The sequence below is a fragment of the Myotis daubentonii genome, chromosome 3 (genome assembly GCF_963259705.1).
Source record: "Myotis daubentonii chromosome 3, mMyoDau2.1, whole genome shotgun sequence".
Taxonomy (NCBI): domain Eukaryota; kingdom Metazoa; phylum Chordata; class Mammalia; order Chiroptera; family Vespertilionidae; genus Myotis; species Myotis daubentonii.
Genome location: NC_081842.1, coordinates 76,355,224 through 76,377,230, shown reverse-complemented (window position 1 = coordinate 76,377,230; position 22,007 = coordinate 76,355,224).

The window sequence follows — 22,007 nt, the reverse complement described above, 5'->3', positions numbered from 1 at the left end:
TCTTAGAAAATAGACCCTGACACAAAATTTTGGTTGAATGCAATTTATGTGGTACTTGATCCCAGGAAGAGCAAATGAGAGAGTTGGAAAAGTGACAGTGAAAGAAAACAATCAAGGAAGATTTAATAAAAAGGTCACTGTAGCCCTAGCCGGTTTGGCTCAGTAGATAGAGCGTCGGCCTGTGGACTGAAGGGTCTCAGGTTCGATTCCAGTCAAGGGCACATGCCAGAGTTGCAGGCTTGGTCCCCACTGGGGGTGTGCAGGAGCAGCCAATCAATGATTCTGTCTCATCATTGATGTTTCAATCTCTCTCTCTCCCTTCCTCTCTGAAATCAATAACAACAACAACAACAACAACAACAACAACAACAACAAAAATACTTTAAAAAGGTCACTGTTGCCCTGGCCGGTGTGGCTCAGTAGTTAGAGTGTTGACCTATGCATCCATCCAGTCAAGGGCATGTACTTAGGTTGCAGGTTCAATCCCTGGTCCCCAATCAGGGCACAAGTAGAGGTAACCAATCAATGTGTCTCTCACATCAATGTTTCTCTCTCTCTCTTTCTCTCTCTCTCTCTCTCCCTCCCTCTCCTTCTCCCTCCCTCCCTTCCTCCTTCCCCTCTTTTCCACTCTCTCCAAAAATCAGTGGAAAAAATATTCTCAGTGAGGATTAAAAATAAAAAAGTTGACTGTTATGAGCACCTGAAAGTTAATACCACTGGAGATCCTCAGAAGAATGGTATAGAGCACATCACAGAGTTGTTGTTTTTTAAGCTAAATTTCTTGGATAATTTATCCGCCAATGCCCACTTTTCATTAGCTAAGGTTGCTCCTGGGATGATAAATCCCAGCACTTCATATTTGGGCAGAGTGAGTCTCCGTGTCTCAAGAGAAAGCTCTCAAGAATAAAAGCAGAGAAATGCAGGCTGCTGAGGAGAGAAGCCTTCAGCAGACACAGAAATGTTCCACTGCAGCAGCAGGTGAGCTTGATGGGTTGGAGGGATTTGCCTAGGGTTGGGAAGTGCAGCATATGCTACACAATCAAATGGAGTCCTACTTTTACACTCTAATACTAAAAGTTAATGCAAGTCTTATAAATCATGATAATACAAAAAAATATAACTAGTGAAAATCAGGAGGTGGAAAGAGGAAGGAAAATGATCCTATATAATGAAAGGTTGATATGCAAATTGATCCTAATGGGGGAACAACCAGGAACGACCTGTTGCTCTGACACACACCCTCAAAGCAGGAGCTGCCCCCTGGTGGTCAGTGTGCTCTCACAGGGTAGCTCTGCTCAGCCACAAGCCAGGCTGATAGCTGTAAGTGCAGCAGCAGTGGCAGCAGCCTCTCCTGCCTCCTAGGCAGCACTAAGGATGTCCGACTTACTGCTTAGGCCCGCTCCCCCCAAGGGAGCCATAACTTGGACATCCCCCAAGGGCTTCCGGGCTGCCAGAGGGATGTCTGACTGCCAGATGAGGCCTGATCCCCTGGGGAGTGTGCCTAAGCCAGCAGGTGGACATCCCCCAAGGGGTCCCAGACTGCTAGAGGGTTCAGGTCTGGCTGAGAGACCCCCCCTCCCCCCCCCACACACACAGTGCATGAATTTTCGTACACCGGGCCTCTATTTTATAATAATAAAAGCAACCATAAGAGAATTAAATACAAAAACAAAATCAGGAGTTGGGCAGATAAGATAAAAGGTTGGAGGCTTTATAAATGCACATTCTTCTGTGCTTCTTCAGTCTGGACCATCAGAATTCACATCTATATTTCATACATCCACATACAGAGCTATAAATATTTTACATCATTTCACCTTACATGGGGACATTTCCATCTTGGAAATTTTAATTATGATTTCCTCTAGGGTTTTTGAGTGGGTCTGGGAATTATTAAAAAAGAAAATAATTATGTGTCATTTTATATTACTCTTTTCCCAAATCATGCATATGCATTAGTTAATTTTTATTTTGTTTTCCAGAGCAATGAACTGAGGAACATAGTAAGAAAAGTGAAGAGTGTAAAGTTGCATCACATGATTTTGATGCAGATTGCACTTGAACACAGCCTCTTGATTTATAACCCCAAACCTTGTGTATGTTGCATAGAGCATGCTTCAAGTTTCAAAGAATTTTTTTTTATAAAAAGGATTTACCATTATTATTAAATTGAGCTTTATTTTAAAGAATATAATTGATATCAAATGGCCATCCTAATTTGATTTCTGAACTTTAGGTTTTCCTCTCCTCTGTAGTAACTATTTTAGACTAAAAGTAAGATTAGTTTTTCAAATATTTAGATAACATTTTTTGTTTCAAACTCCAGAAATATCTATGATATTATAATTGGAGCAGCAAGCTGATTCTCTGTAAGACTGAGAGCTATTCACTTGTGTGACACTGGCACGACTAATGAGAAGGAAGGCAACTGATAATGATTCTTGATTAGACTTTGGTTTCCCCAAGATGACATTTTTTTATTGTCGAATTTATACTGAAAGAAAAAAAAGATAAAGAGGCTAAGACTAGGGCAGCATTATTCCTGAAATTTTTACTAACTGCCTATTAAGAAATTGCACACAGTAGGATTTAAACATAGAGCATTTCCTGCTTTTCTCACTCCTGCAACATCATTGTATTTCACTTGTGCATTCTATTCTTTAAAGTTCTATAGGGAAGCTATTTGTCCTAGAAATCAAATGTCAAGTATGGTATTAGTTGAAGACACACAGGAGTATTTTGATATTGGAACTGGTAGTGGGAATAGATAATTGTGAAACAGAAGGTACAATCATTTATATATTGATATGGAATATTATATTTTAAATGCTAAAAATATTATTGGATAATGTCCTCCTTTCTTAAAATTAAAACAATGCAAACAATATGGAATGGCAATTATATTTTGTCTCAACCCTCCATAATATTAAGTCATGGGTCACATCATTTTTAAAATTATTATACAGTGTACACAAGAATGTAATTTTCAAAAATATTCAAAATGTTTCAGAAGAGTAAAATAATGAAATGAGAAAATAGTAAATTTTACCACCAGTGAGCTCACATCTAGCTCTCAGTCCTAATTTACAAGTTAAACACTTTTAACCTTTTCTAGTTTTGGGTTTTCAAGTGGATACTTTACTGGTTTATTAATTTTATATATTGTTTATTAACTCTCCTATTTGAAGTTTGAGAATTTACTTCATTGATCTTACATTTATAATTTATTCTCTTCCCAATACTTTTTTTTTCTAATAATTTTAGGGGGGGAAGAAGGAAGAGAAATAGAGAGAAACATCAATGTGACAGAGAAAATTTGATAGGTTGCCTCCATTATAAGCCCCGACCAGGGCTTGAACCCACAACCTAGGTATGTGCCCTGACCAAGAATTGAACCTATGACCTTTCAGTACATGGGGCAATGGCTCCCACCAACTGAGCCACACTGGCCATTGCTCTTCCCAATACTTTTAAACTAATTTAGTTCTCAATTATTTTGTCTTTATAATTCTAAAAATGTATATTAAATCTCCATTTTCTTATTTCTCATTTTAAAAACATTATCCTAAGCCTTGTTTATGCATAATAGGACAAACATCACTCTTGCCACTCTATTGTTCAGTTTCCATCTGTACCCATTACCCTATATAATAAAGAGGTAATATGCAAATTAACCCTCACACCCTCACAAGATGGCTGCCTATGACCAGGGCAGCAGAGGGGTTAGTGAGGGACGACCAAATGACTGAACAACAGGCTGTGTGGGGCAACCAGGCTGGCAGGAGGGCTGTGAGAGGCAACCAGGCTGGAAGGGGGGGAAGTTAGGGGTGACCAGGGTGATTAGGCTGGCAGCAGGGGCAGTGAGGGGCAACTAGGCTGGTGGGGTGCAGTTGGGGGCTCCCAGGCTTGCAGGGGGGGAAGTTAGGGGTGACCAAGCCAGCATGCAGAGGCAGTGATGGGTGTTCAGGCCAGCAGAGTGGGGGGGGGTAGTTAGGGGTGATCAGGCAGGCAGGCAGGTGAGTGATTAGGGGCCAGCAGTCCAGGATTGTAAGAGGGATGTCCAGCTGCCTAAACTGGTAGTCAGACATACCCTGAGGGGGATTGCAGAGGGTGCAAGCTGGGCTTAGGGAACCTCCCACCCCCATGCGTGAATTTTGTGCACTGGGCCTCTAGTGTTAGAATATTTTCATAGCTGAGATATTCACATGCGTATATAAATCAGTAAACAAACAAACCACCTATGTTTTAACTATAATTTGATTGTAACTGGAAGCAATGTAATAAATTATTTCTAGATCAGAAACAAATAGTCTGCAGAGTATAAAAGAGAAATTCTTAAAAAACTGTGTTGAGAATGTTCTAAGTATCAGAGTAAACACATTTCATATTCACAGTTCAACAGTTGTTCTAAAGTAGAACACATTTCAGTTTTGTTTTTTGTTCTTGGGGGTCTTTTTTTATTATGTGGTGCGTTACTGATTTCCATTTATTTTCCCTTCTTCTCTTGAAGTGGTCATGGATATGCTTTCACTTTTTCATTATAAAAGTCAAATGTCTTACTCATATAATTTTCTTGCATTCATTTTTTTAACTTTTCTTTTTTTATTTTAGAAACTAGGGGCCCGGTGCACGAAATTCGTGCACTGGGTGTTGGGGGGGTGTGTCCCTTAGCCCAGCCTGCCCCCTCTCACATACTGGGAGACCTCAGGCGTTGACCCCCATCACCCTCCAATCGCAGGATCAGCCCCTTGCCCAGGCCTGATGCCTCTGACAGAGGTGTCAGGCCTGGGCAGGGGACCCTCATTTCCCCCCATCACTGGCTCTGGCCCCCACCCAGGCCTGAGGCCTCTGGCCCAGGAATCATGCCTGGGCAGGGGACCCCCATCTCCCTCTGATCGCTTGCTCCACCCCCCACCCAAGCCTGACGCCTCTGATCCAGGCCTGGGCAAGGGGACCATCATATCCCCCCAATCCCCAGCTCCGCCCCCCACTCAGGCCTGATGCCCCAGCCAGAGGAGTTGACCCTCATCACCCTCTGATCACCAATCACCGGATCGGCCCCTTGACCAGGCCTGAGGCCTCCGGCAGAGGCGTCAGGCCTGGGCAGGGGACCCCCAGCTCCCGCGGTTGCAAGCTCCGCCCCTGCCCCTGCAGGATGCCTCTGGCTGAGGCGTTCGGCCCGGGCAGCGGGGACCCACAGCTGCAGCGGCCCCGCAATCGTGGGCTTCACTTTAGGCCCAGGCAAGGGACCCCTAGCTCCCGGGACTGCCAGCTTCGACCGTGCCCAGCTCCCATTGCTGGCTCCACCCCTACTTCCTGCTATCACTGGCCAGGGCGGCAAAGGCGCCTGATTCTCCGATCATGGCTGGGGGGCAGGGCAAAGGCGGCCCCAGGGCCACCTTTTCCCTGCCCCCCAGCTCTTAGCTCCCCCCTGGGTTTCTGATCATTGTCAGTGGCAGGGGGCTTCTTCCTGCTTTCCCTTTCGCCTCCCTGCATTGTGCCTACATATGCAAATTAACCGCCATCTTGTTGGCAGTTAACTGCCAATCTTAGTTGGCAGTTAATTTGCATATAGCCCTGATTAGCCAATGAAAAGGGTAGCTCGTACGCCAATTACCATTTTTCTCTTTTATTAGTGTTGATTATATTTTTATTGCTAAAACAATTCTATTATGTGGTATTTCATTATTATAGCAGTATTTTCAAGTACTTTGAATGACTTTTTTTCCCACATTCTAGTGATGTAACTTGAAATTTAAAAAAAAAAAATGATCTTCTCTTTCTTGATTTAATTATTCTGGGATCGATTGTGTGTTTTCATCTTGAATTGACTTTCTGTTGATTTTCCTAAAATGTTCAGTGATACTTGACAACCCAATTATATTTGTAGTGTAAGTCTACACTAGGTAGATAAATACAGGCCTGGGGTTCCTCTGGTATTGTATTATGTATCTTTCCAAATAAGCCCTTCCTTTGGGAATGGACCTCTGTAAGTATGGCGAAATCATATCAATTAACAACACCAAATAGAGAGAAAGCAGAGAAATAAATTGAACACCAAAATATAGTCCTTGAATTAACCATACTTAGTTGTTATCCATAATCCCATGATCTATAAAATAGAACTCATAATCCTGGTTTTAAGGGCAAGATGATGAATTATGGTTTTTAAAAAGTATTAGACTATTTAATTTTATTATTTAAAAAACATTTTTTTATTTTACATACACATACATATATAAAAAGTAAATGTGTGTATATGTATACATTTCTACAGAAAGCACATAATAAAAAAATAGTGTTGAATATGACATTTTAATAAAGCCACTGCTATTCTCATTTATGTACAGCCTAACTCTTCACTGTGAATTTAGAGCTTTTTTCTAATTAACAATACTAATTTATCACTATTCTAACAATTTTTTTAGCAATATTGCTTTTTTAAAACTACAATATATACAACCAGTGTACTTTTATTTTATTTTTTCATATAATAGATTATTAATTTTGGAAGAGAGAGGGTGGGAGAAATGAGGAACATCTATGTAAGAGCACAGCATTGATTGGTTGCCTCCTGCACGTCTCCTATTGGGGACAGAGCCTGCAGTCAGGCATGTGCTGTGACAGAGAATTGAACCAGTAACCTTCTGGAGCACACCCTACTAACTGAGCCCACCGGCCAGATCAATATTGCTTTTCTTTGTGTGTTCTTTCTACAGGTTTTTACAAAATTATAGATACTTTCTTTTTTTAAAAAAAAATGTATATATATATATATATATATATATATATATATATATATATATATATATTGATTTCAGAAAGGAAGGGAGAGGAAGAGAGAGATAGAAGCATCAATGATGAGAGAGAATCATGGATTGGCTGCCTTCTGCTGGCAACCCAGGCATGTGCCCTGACTGTGAATTGGAACATGACCTCCTGGTTCATAGGTTGATGTTCAACCACTGAGTCACACTGGCCAGGCCATGGCTACTTTTTTTTTTTTTTTTTTTAATAAGCACTGTTAATTCAGTGGGAACTGGAGAAAAAATAGTTATAAATCTACTTACTCAGTACAGCCCCTGTACCAGAAGCCTCCTCAACCTCTCCAATGAAAAGTTACATTTAATATTTGGAGAGCTTCAATCTTTTTTTAAAAAAAATATATTTTATTGATTTTTTACAGAGAGGAAAGGAGAGGGATAGAGAGAAACATCGATGACAGAGAAACATCGATCAGCTGCCTCCTGCACACCCCATACTGGGGATGTGCCTGCAACCAAGGTACATGCCCTTGACCGGAATCGAACCTGGGACCTTTCAGTCCACAGGCCGACGTTCTATCCACTGAGCCAAACCGGTTAGGGCATTTTTGTTTTTATTTTTTTTGTGGAAGATGGACTCCATGTTTATTTGTCTGGAGCCAACGGCCCCCGCGACAGACCACCACCTACTCTTTTTTTTATATATATATTTTTGATATTTATTTTATATATTTAAATACCATTTAAAAAAGAAAAATAAACTAAAAACATGAGTTCGCGTGTCACCTCTGACATGCGTGTCATAGGTTCGCCATCACTGTAGGCGATGGGGTAGGAGGCGAGAGCAGTGAAACCCATGGCATGAGCTCACGGCCACACTTCATTCGCTTTGTGAAGGGTTCCCTGGTCAAAAGTCACACTGTGTGCAACACAGTGGAGGAGAAGATACTGCGGTCCTGGGGAGGGAGCCCTTCACCTCCAAGCTCCGATTTACCCAAGGCGGCCGCTTCAGACACCTGTCTCTGAAATGCAGCTGAAGGTAGTAGGGGACCAGCCTGACCAAATGTGGATTTATCCACATCGGTGTCCAGCCTTCACTGAGAGCCTTCTGTGTTCCTGGGCACTGGGGCCACGGAGGTGAGTCCCAGTCTGATGGGAGAGGCAGGTCCTTGCTCAGACAGCCACAGGCCTACGGTGAAGGGGTGAAGGGATGTGCGGGGACAAGAGAGACTAGTGGTGGGGAAGGGACACATTGGGGCTGAGGCTAGAGGGAGGAGAACCTGGTCTTAATGCTCGTCATGTGGAAAGAAAAGGGAATGGCATTTTAGACAGAGGGACCAGCTCATGCAAATAGCGAGACAGAGGCAGAAGTCATCTCACTAGAGAGTCAACAAACACTTGCAATTCATTCTTCGGCGCTGGGTGATATGGAGAGCCCTACCTGTGAAGAATGCTAGTCTGATGGGGACAGAGACTGGAGCCCTGGTGGACACAGCCCTGAGAGAGATCAGCCATAAACAGGAGGGTGCTTGTGCTGGAAGGTGGAGAAGAAACCTCTGCCTGGAGAGTTGGGGCATTGGGACATCGGGACATCGGGGGTGACTTCATGGAGGATGAAGTAGGTTTTGGGTCCTGAGGGATGAGTAGGAGGTCACCAGGCTAACAGAGTGGAGAACAGCATTCCAGGCAGAGGGACCTGCCCAGGACAAGGTCTCAGGAAACTTGGTTAAATGGCAGAGAGAGAGCAGGGACAGGAAGAGACAGAGCCGCAGGGAGGGACACAGCGAACATGTATAACCTGTCCTTCTGAGCGGGGTGATGCCAGGGACTCAGTGCTGAGTCGGACCCAACTTGGTGTCCTGGTCTAGAAAGAGACGTCACAAACCCGGAAACTCACGGCGGGCAAAGCATGAAGTACGAGGTCCTAAGGGAGCTCCAAAGAGGAAGGCCAGGGACGGCTGCCGACCGGAATGAATCTCTGAAAAGACAGCGAAATGACAAGTAGGAATCGGCAAAGGAGCAGGAGCAAGGGCAGTCCAGGGAGGAAGGACAGTGTGCACCAAGGCTTGGTCGGTGTATAAAGTGTGAGAAAGGAAGATGAGGATGCAGAGGGTGGCGGGGCCCTGGGGTGAGGATGAAATTGCCTGACTTTTCCCCTGCAGCCAATGGGGGACCAGGGCAGGGCCTAGAGCAGGGGAGAGGCCTGCTCAAAGCCAGGGGCTGGTAAGCTCCTCCTGCGGCCAGGCAGGGGACAGACCTGGGGAGTGAGACTGGAGGCAGGGAGACCAGCGAGAGGTTGGTGACAGGGTCTCCCATTCTTGGTCTCCAGGGTCAGGGGCCACTTAGTGTTGAAGGGCTTGTGGGGAGAAAGAGGGACTGAGCACACAGAGTGTTTGTGTGTGTGGGGGGGGGTGTGGGGGGTGGGGGGGGTGGGAGGGGGAGCTGTGGGTTAGGAGGAGTAAAGTTCCTTGTGAGTGAGGACAGTGGTTTCCTCTTGTTGGGGTCCTGCCCTAGCAGGTCCAGAGATTCCCAAAGGTGTGGACGGAGTCTGCGAAGAAGGAGAGACACGGAGACAGCGTTCAGTTAATCAGCATAGCCAGGTTCTCTAGTCAGGTTCTCCAGCCAGGTTCTGTAGCCAGGTTCTGTCGAGAGCTTCAACCTTTTAATAAAACATGCAATATAAAGCAGAAAGTCTCAGGATTTTACCAAGAAGAGGCAGGAAGGACTGAGTCTGGAAAGACTTTGAATTTTGGGGTTGCTTCTTTCATGGATATTTGAAGAAATAAGTAGATAACAGAATGGCATCCAACTGTCCTTTTAAAATCTCTTCAAACACGCTATAACATTATCTGTTTTGTTTATGTAGTCCTACATAGTAACATGTAGGTAAACATGCACAATGAATACAGTCATGTAGATGGTAGCATTTATTACCTGTTATTCATTCAATTCCTCACCTATTGAATGGTACTAATACAATTGGGAGAAAATAACTACTATGAAGGAAGTAAAGCTAGGTAATAAAGATAGAAAATGGAAGAATTTGCCTTGTACAGGATGAACAGTGTAGATGTTCTGATAATCTGATATTTAAATCAAGGCCTGCTGAATTAAAGAGGAAAACTAAAGTGATATTTAAGAAATGTGAATTTTATGCAAAAGGAATATTACGTTAAAAGCATATACCTGCTTGGTAAATTTGAAGAATAGGACAAATGTTACTATCATTAGAACTGAGGAAGTGAAGAAAATGAGAGAGTGGTGGAAGTATGTCCATCTCTGGCTCCTGTTCCATGATGTTTATCTCTGAATGCACAAAATAGTACTGTTTTGTGTCATCTAAAATGTCTACATGAGTCTTCTCAACAAGATTTAAAAGATGTGGTCATTATATCTTAAATTTTAATAATACTTATGACTTGATTTTTTTTTTATTTCAATCAAAAGCATTCCAGACTTCATCTCTCCTAATAACATGGAAATATTTTTAGAGAATGACTAGAGATATCGGTGCTAGGGTTTCAGAAACCAATTTTGTGCCTTCTTTTTTATTTGATATTTTTCATATGGAATGAGGTTGTTTTCTTCATTGTAATGGGAAAAGTAAGAGCAGAATGGAACTTAGAATGGTGTGTGTGCCTTTTAAAGAGAAGACGCAGCCTGCTTTCTTTCCCAACAATAATATGTAAGATGATGACAGTTATAATTACACTAGAGGCCCATTGCACAAAGAGATTTGTGCAATAGGCCTTCCCTTCCCCTGGCTGCTGGCACCAGTTTTCTTTCAGCACCCGGGACCCAGGCCTTTGCTCCGGACGGAGCCTTCAGACTTTGCAGCTCAGGATGGAGCCTTCAGTCTTCACTCTGCCGCTTTGCCCTACGTATGCAAATTAACCATCATATTTGTTGGGTTAATTTGCATACTCTCCTGATTGGTTGGTGAGCATAGCGGAGGGACGGTTAATTTACATGTGTGTCTATTATTAGGTAAGATACAAATAAGTAATTTAGCTGTTGCGAATGAGTGAATTTAAAGGGAATAAATTTAAACAAATTACTATTTATTAAAAAGCCCTTGTCTCTTCTTCACTCAAAACAGTTTTTGTTTTGTTTGTCATTTGGTTGTTTTGTTTGTGGTCATTGTTGTTTTTCACCTCCATCAAAGTAAAAGAAGTAATACAATAGGTGAAGTGGTAAGCAGAGCTGAAGTCAGACTGTCGGAGTTCTGGTCTCAGCTTGCAAGGCACAAATTCCTTTAATATGATTTAATTCCATTGCAAGTCCTAGCCAGCATTTGGAAAATAGGATGGGTACACTGTGTTATTTCAATTTGATTTTAGCTGGCAGTTATGCTGTGCCCATCTTATTAACTAGAGAACTACTGAGCCATATATATCTTAATAATGTCACTGGTAGACACACCCATCTCCTTCACTTCACTGCTGAAGGACAGGGAGCAATAGCTATTGAGGATCATATGTATGATTCATAAACCAGGAGGAGCTTAAAATAACTACTGCTCTACACTGCATGGGCTTCCACACATTAGGTAGAGACACAAAAGTAGTGTCCTGATGAGAGACGTCATGTGTTTTAAGACCACTGCAGATGCTGACAAAACAATCCAATTATGTATGAATACCCAGCAAACCTGTTCTGTTGGAGAATAAAAGGAGGCTTGCCAAACTTGTGATTGAGAATAACTAGAGGAAAGAAGAGAAAAATCAACAACTCCTCTTGATTCACCTTATTATTTTGATACAACTCCTCTTGATTCACCTTATTATTTTGATTTCCTCACTTGTAACTGTGAGATTACAATGGACTAAATGAACTCCCATCCTGTAAACTGGTCCCTATTTGTTAGTTTAAAGCACAGTGGAGAAGCAACTCAGAACATAGTTCATATGTCTGGAGCCATAGTCACATGAAATAATAACCATATCATTTCCTTTTATGTTTATGCTATTTTATATAGACACATGTAATATTATATTTATGGAAATCCATATATATGTATGTATATATACATACTTCTCTTTAGTTCTCATTCATCTATTTTCTTCTCATTAGAGCAATGCATAAATGTGAAATTAAAGAATTAAACTTCAACAAACAATAATAATGTGATAAATAATGAAGAATGAAAGGTTAAACTAGAAAAGGAAACAGTGGTAGTGAAATAGATTTAACAACCTATCATAAAATTATATTTTAAACTATGGTATTTTATAGAAAATTATCATTTAACTTTAGTATTACAGAATCAAGGATCCTAAAAAAGCAAGCAAACAAACAAACAAACAAAACATGTATTTTGGAAAAAAACTGAGCTATTATTCTGAATAGAAAACAATAAAATATGTACTTTTTGGAATGCAGAATAAAAATAAAGAGTCTTGAGGTTAATCTGAAACAATTTTTTAAATCATAAATAATTGCAAGTAATAATTAAGTTTAATAAGTCACAGAATGTTTAGATTTTCAAATTTACATGAATAATACTCAGATTCAACTTAAAATGAATTGGCTTTTAGTTTTCCTAACTAGAATTTGAGAACACAAAGAACTTGTAATTCTAATATAATCTTTTTAATCCTCTCCTGAGGATATTTTTCCCATTGATTTATTTTTTTAGAGAGAGTCGAAGGGAGGGAGCAAAGAGAGAGAGAGAAACATCAATATGAGACAGACACATCGATCGGTTGCCTCCCACATATGCCAGGGTGGAGAATAGAGCCTGCAACCAAGGTACTTGCCCTTGACTGGGAATCAGCTGATCTAATCAATGAGCAAAATGGCCAGGGCTCTCATATAATTTTTTATTTAAAAATAAAAAAATAAATTGCTGTAAGTGGCTTTCAAAACTTTTAAAGTCTGTTTTTTTGTGCCATATTTTTGCGCAATGCACTATTTAATCGAATTTTCAGAATATGCTTCATTCCAATAGCAGGCATCACAACTGTAGCTCTCTATTCACAGAGACACAATATTCTAATAAGAACAGTTTACTTAAGATTATAATTTAAGTATCTAGCACAGGAATGTGACCTTATAAATTGTCGAAGCTGGTTTGATATTGAAGCTTGAAGTCTACAAACAGGCGATCAGAATAAAGTTGTATGTAACGTAGGAGAGAATAAGACCTGGGTACCCAAGTACAACCAGGGTGTCATAAGGAGGGGTTGAAACCCATGTCTGTTCTTATTGCCTTTCACCATAATGAAGTGGGTACTAAACACACACATAGCTTGCCTAGAGCTGGAGAAGTGGAAGCATGATCCAGGGAAGTGAAAGCAGTTTTAAATCCAGTTACTGCCTCAGGCCAATAGGTGAGCCAATAGGTCAGTGACAAGATGTGTGAGCTACAAAACAGCTGCTAGTTGATGTCCACCTTCCACAACTGGTATAATAATCTCTGTTATGACTCTCTGAAATCACTGACAGGAAAGAGTATGCTGGGAAATTACTTCAACCTAGTCACGTTCACACATTACAAAGACATCACAGCTTGCTGAACACGGATTGCTGGAATGCAACACCAGAGTTTTTGATTCACCAGATCTGGGTCTCTGCAAATCTAACAAGTTCTAAGAGATGTTGCTGCTGCTCTCTGGGAACCACATATTGAGAGTCGTGTAACAAGTCTCAGGGCTGTTGGTAATTCAGTATTTTAAATAATATGGTTTAGTAAAATGTGTTACTCTTTGTTAGTATTTTATAAAACTGCCTTAGATATTCATAAACTACATATGTTTGCCAGAATTTTAGAATTGTTATGTTGACATTTGCTAATTATTTTTTAAAATCAGGATGGATTAACACTAAAGATATCTCTCTCAATCCAAGTCATCTTTAAACTATTATAATGGAATTTAAAGTGTTTTTACAACGATGATCTTATACATTATTTGGCATGTGACTTCCATATATCTCTGTTGCTTTTGAGAATATAAAAATTGGAAGGCTTTTATTTATTTACTTCTAAATAATATTATTTTTTTATTTTTCAATTGCAGTTGACATACATACAATATTATATTACTTTCAGATGCACAGCCCAGTGGTTAGACATTATATAACTTACTAAGTGATCATTCTAAATCTTGTACCCACTGACACCATACAAACTTTTACAATATTATTGATTATACTAGGGGCCCAGTGCGCGAAATTCGTGCACTGGGTGTGTGTGTGGGGGGGGGAGTGTCCCTCAGCCCAGCCTGCCCCCTCTCACATACTGGGAGCCCTCAGGCGTTGACCCCCATCACCCTCCAATCACAGGATCAGCCCCTTGCCCAGGCCTGACGCCTCTGACAGAGGTGTCAGGCCTGGGCAGGGGACCCTCATTTCCTCCCATCACTGGTTCTGCCCCCAGCCCAGGCCTGATGCCTCTGGCCTAGGCATCAGGCCTGGGCAGGGGACCCCCAGACCCCTCCGATTGCTGGCTCTGCCCCTTGCCCAGGCCTGATGCCTCAGCCAGAGGCGTAGACCCCCATCACCCTCTGATCACCTGATCGGCCCCTTGCCCCGGCCTGATGCCTCCGCCAGAGGCGTAGACCCCCATCACCCTCTGATCACCTGATCGGCCCCTTGCCCAGGCCTGACGCCTCCGCCAGAGGTGTCAGGCTTGGACAGAGGACCCCCATCTCCCCCTGATCACTGGCTCTGGCCCCCGCCCAGGCCTCAGGCCTCTGGCCGGGGAATCATGCCTGGGCAAGAGGACCATCATATCCCCCCAAACCCCGGCTCAGCCCCCCACCCAGGCCTGATGCCTCGGCCAGAGGAGTTGACCCTCATCACCCTCCAATCACCAATCACCGGATCGGCCCCTTGACCAGGTCTGAGGCCTCCGGCAGAGGTGTCAGGCCTGGGCAGGGGACCCCCAGCTCCCCGCGGTTGCAGGCTCCACCCCTGCCCAGGCCTAACGCCTCTGGCCTAGGCGTCCGGCCCGGGCAGCGGGGACCCGCAGCTGCAGTGGCCCCGCGATCGTGGGCTTCGCTTTAGGCCCAGGCAAGGGACCCCTAGCTCCCGGGACTGCCAGCTTCGACCGTGCCCAGCTCCCATCGCTGGCTCCACCCCTACTTCCTGCTATCACTGGCCAGGGCGGAAAAGGCGCCTAATTCTCCGATCATGGCAAAGCCCCAGGGCCGCCTTTGCCCTGCCCCCCAGCTCTTAGCTCCCCCCTGGGTTTCCGATCACTGTCAGTGGCAGGGGGCTTCTTCCTGCTTTCCCTTTCGCCTCCCTGCATTGTGCCTACATATGCAAATTAACCGCCATCTTGTTGGCAGTTAACTGCCAATCTTAGTTGGCAGTTAATTTGCATATAGCCCTGATTAGCCAATGAAAGGGGTATCGTCGTACGCCAATTACCATTTTTCTCTTTTATTAGTGTAGATTCCCTATGCTGTACTTTACATCCCAAGACTACCCTGTAACTACCAATTTGTACTTTTATTTCCTTCACCTTTTTACTCATTCCCTCATCTCCCCTCCCATTTGGCAATCATCAAAATGTTTTCTGTATCTATGAGTCTGTTCTGCTTGTTTGTTCATTTTAGTTTTATTAGATTGCACATATAAGTGAAGTCATATCTCATTGGTCTTACTCTCTCTGTCTTATTTGACTCAGCATAGTACCCGCTATGTCCATTCATATGTTGCAGATTTCACTTTTTTATGGCTGAGTCATATTCCATTGCATATATACAACACATTTTTATCCATTTATCTATTGGTGAACAGTTAGGCTGCTTCCACATACTAGCTATTGTAAGTAATGCTGCAATGAATATACATATACATGGCTTAGTGTTTGGGGTTTCATCAGGTAAATACTTATAAGTGAAATTACTGGGTCCTTCTTTGTTTTAAAGTCCATTTTGTCTGGTGTTAGTATTGCTACCCTAGTTTTGTTGTTTGTTTCCATTTTCATGAAATCTTTTCCCATCCCCTTACTTTTAATCTATTTTCAATCTGAAATGAGTCCCCTGTAGACAACATATGTAAGGGTCTTATTTTGTTATCCATTCAGCTTCCATGTGTCTTTTGATTGGAGAATTTAATCCACCTGCATTTAAAGTAATTGTTGATAGATATGTATTTGTTGCCAGTTAATTATTCATGTTTTTATCTTTTTTTTTCTCTTCTTAAAGAAGATTCTTTAACATTTCTTGTAGTACTCTTTTGGTGGTAATGGACTCCTTTAGCTTTTTCTGATCTGAGATACTTTTTTAACTGTCCTTCAAATCTAAAAAAACAGCTCCTCTGGGTAAATTAATTTTGGCGTAGGTCCTTGCTTTTCATCATGTTTAATATTTCTTGCCAATTTCTCCTGTCCTGCAAAGTCCATATTGAGAAATTGCCCAACAGTCTTATAGGAGCTCATTTATAGGTAACTGCTTTTTTCTGGCTGCTTTTAAGATTATCCCTTTGTCTTTAACCTTTGCCATTTTTATTATGATCTGTCTTGGTGTGGGCCTCTTTGGGTTCATCTTGTTTGGTACTCTCTGTGCTTCCTGGACTTGCATGTCTATTTCCTTCACCAGGTTAGGGAATTTTTCCATTATTATTTTTTTACATAGGTTTTCAATTAATCTCATTTTTTCTCCTTCTGACATTCACATGATGCTCCTTATACTATATTCTATTTTTTATTATTTTTTTTTCTTTCTGATTGTATGTTTTATGCTTCCTTATCTTCCAAATATCTGATTTGACTCTTTGTTTCATCTTCTCCACTGTTGATTCCCTATAATGTATTTTTCATTTCAACAAATGTTTTCATCATTTCTGACTGATTCTTTTTTTTAATGTTTTTTATCTTTGCAATTATGCCTCCTATTTCTTTGTTCAAGTTCTCACTAAGTTCATCTACTCTTCATCTAACTTCATTGAGTATTGCTATAACTAGTATTTTGAATGCACTGCATCTAGTACATTGCTTGTCTCCATTTTGTTTAGTTCTTTTCTTGGGTGTGTTCTAGTCTTTTATTAGGATACTAGAGGCCTGATGAATGAAATTCATGCAAAAGTAGGCCTTCCCTTTCCCAGCTTCCCTCTGGCACCTGGACCCAGGCTTCCTTTGCAGCCCCAGCTTCATCTGAAAGGTTGTCAGGAAGGATGTCTGTCTAATTAGCATATTATGCTTTTATTATTATAGATGTTTCTTTGTTTCTTCATCTTGGCTGCCTCCCTGTGTTTGTTTCTATATATTAGGTAGAGCCACTATGTCTCCCTGGCTTAGTAGAGTGGCCTTATGCTGGGAACCAATTCCAGCATGTCATAATTTTAAGAGTTTCATCAAAAGGTTGATGAAACTTGGGGACTCAACAGGGTTGAGTCACACATGTAGTCACCTGTTGGGAATGGCTAAAGGCATTTCCCCAAACCTGAATAGGAAACTGATTGTGGCTGTGAACCAGTTAAAGGGCATCTTAATCTATATGTTATTGCCTCCTACTGGCCAAACACCTGAACAGCCGTAGGCTATTCCCCAAACTGACAATGCTTCTGTACCCTTTGAAGCATTACCCTCTGAAGTGTATTATCTCCACCTTGCCTTAGGACAAATTGTGTTAATAAAAGCAAGGGTCCTAGACAAGGAGGCACTCTTCAGTCCCTTTAGCTGAAGGTCCTCCGACCCCCAATGCCTTTCAAAATTATAACTCATTTCCGGACTCTTTATTAGTCTCTGGATTTCTGTCATCTTCACACAGCCTTTTCCAGATTCCTGAACCCTTCTTGATGCTGGGACATGAACCCCGGCAGCCTTATATAGAAGGTGTCCTGTAGGTTCCAGTAGCATAGCCTCCCCATTCACCAGAACTGAGTACTCCAGGTTCCTCTCTGTGTGGGCTGTGTACACTCTCTTTAGTTGAGCCTTAATTATTCTTCATACCTGAACAGAAGGAATTTATCCTCAAGTTTATTGGCTGTGAGGACTAGTTGTGACCACTAACCAACAACCAAGGATAATCATCTGTGCAGTGGATGATCCCATGGAGCAGGACTCTGGTACCCACTGAGTCAGCCTCCTGATTTTGTCTCCTATAGAGAAAGTTTTGTGATACTCTGACATGGTCTGCAGCTGTCCACTGGGTGCACTGGCTCTAGGGTCTCCAGGGAGTTGCAGGCCAAGGTCAGCTGCCACGTGTGTGCTGTTCAGGGCCACCTGGCACAGCTACAAAATGGTCTTCAATGCCCAGGAGAGTCCAAGCTGTGAACAGAAGCCAGCTGCTACTAGTACCTGGCTTGAGGCACTAGTATTGAGCATGCTGAGGGCAGATGTTGCTTGTTTGAGAGATTTTAGGAAAGTCTGAGGCATGAGCCAAGACAGGTCATTTGTATGGAAAAGCCACTGGAAACATCTTGGTTGGGCCTGCAAGTTGGTGAGGCAAGGTCTCAGGGAATCACTGAGGGGAGGTGAACAGTGTTAGGCAGGGTAACAGTCTCACATATGATGTCCAATCTCATGGTGGTGACTCTATAAAGGGAGGGCTTAGAAAAGGAAGAATGACCCTGTTAGCACTTCTGTCTGAGAGAATGCTGCCTCTCCAGCTCTTGCCCTGATGCCAGACAATTCAGTTCCTCCCCATATGTCCCTGGTGTTTTTCCAGCTGCTGCCCCAGAACTGGAGCTAAGAGGGAGTGAGTTGTTTCTAGGACCTTTAAGAGGAATGCCTGTGACTCCAGCAGCCATCTGTCTCACTTAGCCGCAATCTCCACTAGTTTTTATAGCCAGAAATTATGGGGACTTCTTTTCCTGGCATTGGAAACCTGGGTTGGGTGGCCTGGTGTGAGGCTGGGATCCCTCACTCCTCAGGGTGGAACTCTGAAGCCAAGATACCGTTTCTGAGTTTTATCTGCCACACCTGAGTATGGGACCAGCCCATTCAGTGTTTCTGCCCCTCCTACCAGTCTTCGCATGGTTTCTTCTTTATATTCTCAGTTTTAGGACTTCTCTCTGTGTGGGCTATATTTCAGGATGTTCTGAATGATGGCTGTGCTGTAGTTTAGCTTTAATTTTGATGTGGTTGTGGGAGAATGCAAGTACTGCATTTACCTACTCTGCCATCTTGACTAGAACCTCTGGAAGTCATGTTAGTCTTGTTTGTTTCATAGCTGTAGTAGTTTTGTGTCTTTTTCATTTTAGCTCTTCTGCTAATATAACAATAATTTCAGATTACTGTTTTAATTTGCATTTCCTACACAGTTGAATTAATTTTTATATATTTTTGGCTATGTGGATTTTTTAAAAAAACTGCCTTTTATTACTTTTGATCATTTTCTTTTTTTTGTTTGTTTGTTTGCTTTTTTTTCTTACTGATTTGTAGGAGTTGTTTTTTTTATATATAAATCTCTTTTGGAATCATATCTGCAATTAACTTCTCTTACTTTGTGGCTTGCATTTTCACTGTGATGAAAGTCTTGTGATGTTTAGTTCTTAGTCTTTATATAATCCAATATATTATTTTTCCTTTTGTTATCACCACTTTTGTATACTGTTAAATAAATCTTTGTATGTCCTTTTCATGAAGATGTTGTATGGTTTCCTCTACAGAAATTTTTAGTCTTTGCTTCAAATAAGTTTATAGATATTCAGACATTATATTTCATTAGGATAACATTATTGTGAATTAAAATAAGAATCTTCTCATGTGACACTATCTTTGTATGTCTCTGACAAACAGTATTTCATGTGGTATACTGTCAATTTGATAGGCAGGTGAACTTGCTTAACATATTTTACTTATGATTTTTTTCCATTTATATCCATATTAAAGTTAATTATAATTTTATTTTATTCTACTTTTTAGGGTTTTTTCCCAATATTATACTTACTTCATGTGATTTGTTCCACAGTTTCCTTTCTGTTTCTATTCCCAGGAATTGTGGAATAGAGTTATCTGTCCTAAAATATTTGGCAGAATTTGACAGCAAAACCATCTTTTCAAAAGATAATTTACCTTCGTTTTTCAGCAACTAATTCTACCTCTATTTCATTGATTTCAATAATATGTTATTACTCCATTTGTTTTTTGTAGTTTTGTTTTGTTGTTATTGTTTGGTTGGTTATTTGGGGCTCCATGGTTACTTTCTTAGGCTGAACTTTAGTCAATTCAATATGGCATTAAATTTTGCAGATACTTTTGTCTGCATCCATTGAGATGATCCTATGACTTTTCTTCTTTGTTCTGTTAATGTGTTGAATTATGATGGTAGATTTTCAAATGTTAAAAACCATGACATCTTGTTTTGCTTCAAAAATCTCTGAACAAAATATATATAAATATATAGTATATATACATATACATAATAAAAAGCAAAACAATTTCTGATTAGAAGATTAGATGAAATAAGACTGTCAAAATGTTGATAGTTTGGGATTTGGATTATTTGTTCCAGGTAGTATGTTAAAGTATTCTTTTCTCTATCTATTATAATAAAAGCATAATATGCTAATTAGATCAGACAGCTAAAAGTCCCTCCGGATTCCTTCCAGATGTTCTTCCAAACAAAGCCACGGGGGCTGCAAGGGCCAAGGGCAGGTAGCCACAATGGCTGGCAGTGGCAGCAGCAGCAGGATGATGAGGGCGGTGCCTTCCCCTGATCAGCCAGGTCATCACCTACAGAGGGAGGACAGACTATGCCTTAGGACATCTCCTGAGGGCTCCCAGACTGTGAGAGGGGCAGGCTAGTCTGAGGGACCCACCCTCCTGCTCCAGTGCATGAATTTTCATACACCGGGCCTCTAGTTTACATATAACTGAAAATCAATCAAGTGGATAATATTGCTGGCTTAAAATATCAGTCATCCTCTTTCACAGTAAGTTTGTTTTATTCTTATTGGGCCAGCAGAAGTTGTTTATGGTAGCAGGATATAAATTATCCTCCTGTTCCATCTTGACAAGTGTGTTTTTTGTTTGTTTGTTTGTTTTTTATGGTATCATATGCCAGGGTACCAGGCAACACCTTGGTGGAAAGTTGTTGAAATTGAAAAACTTACATTATATGTAGGGCATTGATTAATATCAGTAGAACAAATGCATTTTGGATTTGGACACCTTTTGTACTAAATATGTAAACATATGTTAACTTCTCAATATTTTATTATTGCTTTTCATTGGCTTTCAATTAATATTTAATTTCTTCAAAAATTTCAAGACTGCTATCATTTCTCATTTATTGGGAAATCTGAACAATGCATTTCCCTTCTTAGTCAACATTTTGGAAACCTTTAATCAAGTCAATCAATGTTTAACCTCCTGTGCTATTTCAAGTTTTATTAATCTATCTATTGCTACAAGCATAAGCTCATTAAAATGGACTGACATAACTATTTTAAGTCCTCCCTCCATCTGTCTTTCTATCTTTCTATGTACTTTTCAGAGAACATATTAAGTTGGATTCCCATGAATTCAAATATAAGGAAAATCCAAAGAAACATATATTTAAATATTCAAAATTTTATTAATATACTATATCTTACCAACCATGTTAATGATCTTAGTATCATACATAGTTAAAAGCTATGTTCATATTTGTGCAAATATAAACTAAACAAGTAATCTAAATTCAACTTAGAGTTATATCTTACAAAATATAATGTTGAGAAATTATAACATTAACAACCTTAAATAAGGAACATTTTATTATAGATATTTATGATAAGAATAAATTCAATATAATGCTTAAAATAATTGATCTGTTTGATTAAATAAACATCAAATAATTAAAATATCAAACTATATGGTTGCAAGTCAATTGGAAGTGGAAACAGGATTATCTCTTTTTCTCTTCTCAATACAATAAATAATTACACTTTTTTGTAGGTGGTTTTGCAGTTGAATTAGGGCAGTCAACATGACATAAGGCTAATATAGTACCTGCCAGCATGAATATATTTATAGAAACAGTAAACTAATTAATTCCTTAAAGAGCCCAGTGACTTATGACACATTACACAATCCCATCAAATGAAACTAGTATTACTTACCTGGGGAAGGCATTTCTTCATCAGCATGTAATCAGTGTTTAACTTTGGAAAGATGATCATGCTTCTTTAAAAACTACAAAATGATGCTCTGAGAAGCAATGAGGGGGATGAAATAATTCCCCTCTATCATCCTACTGAACACAGTATTTCCAACGTGTTGCATAGAAATCTGGAAAATACATGTTCAAAAGTCTACAACTCTCTTTGTGTTGTCTGTGATTGTCCATATATCCCTATAGCTCTAAT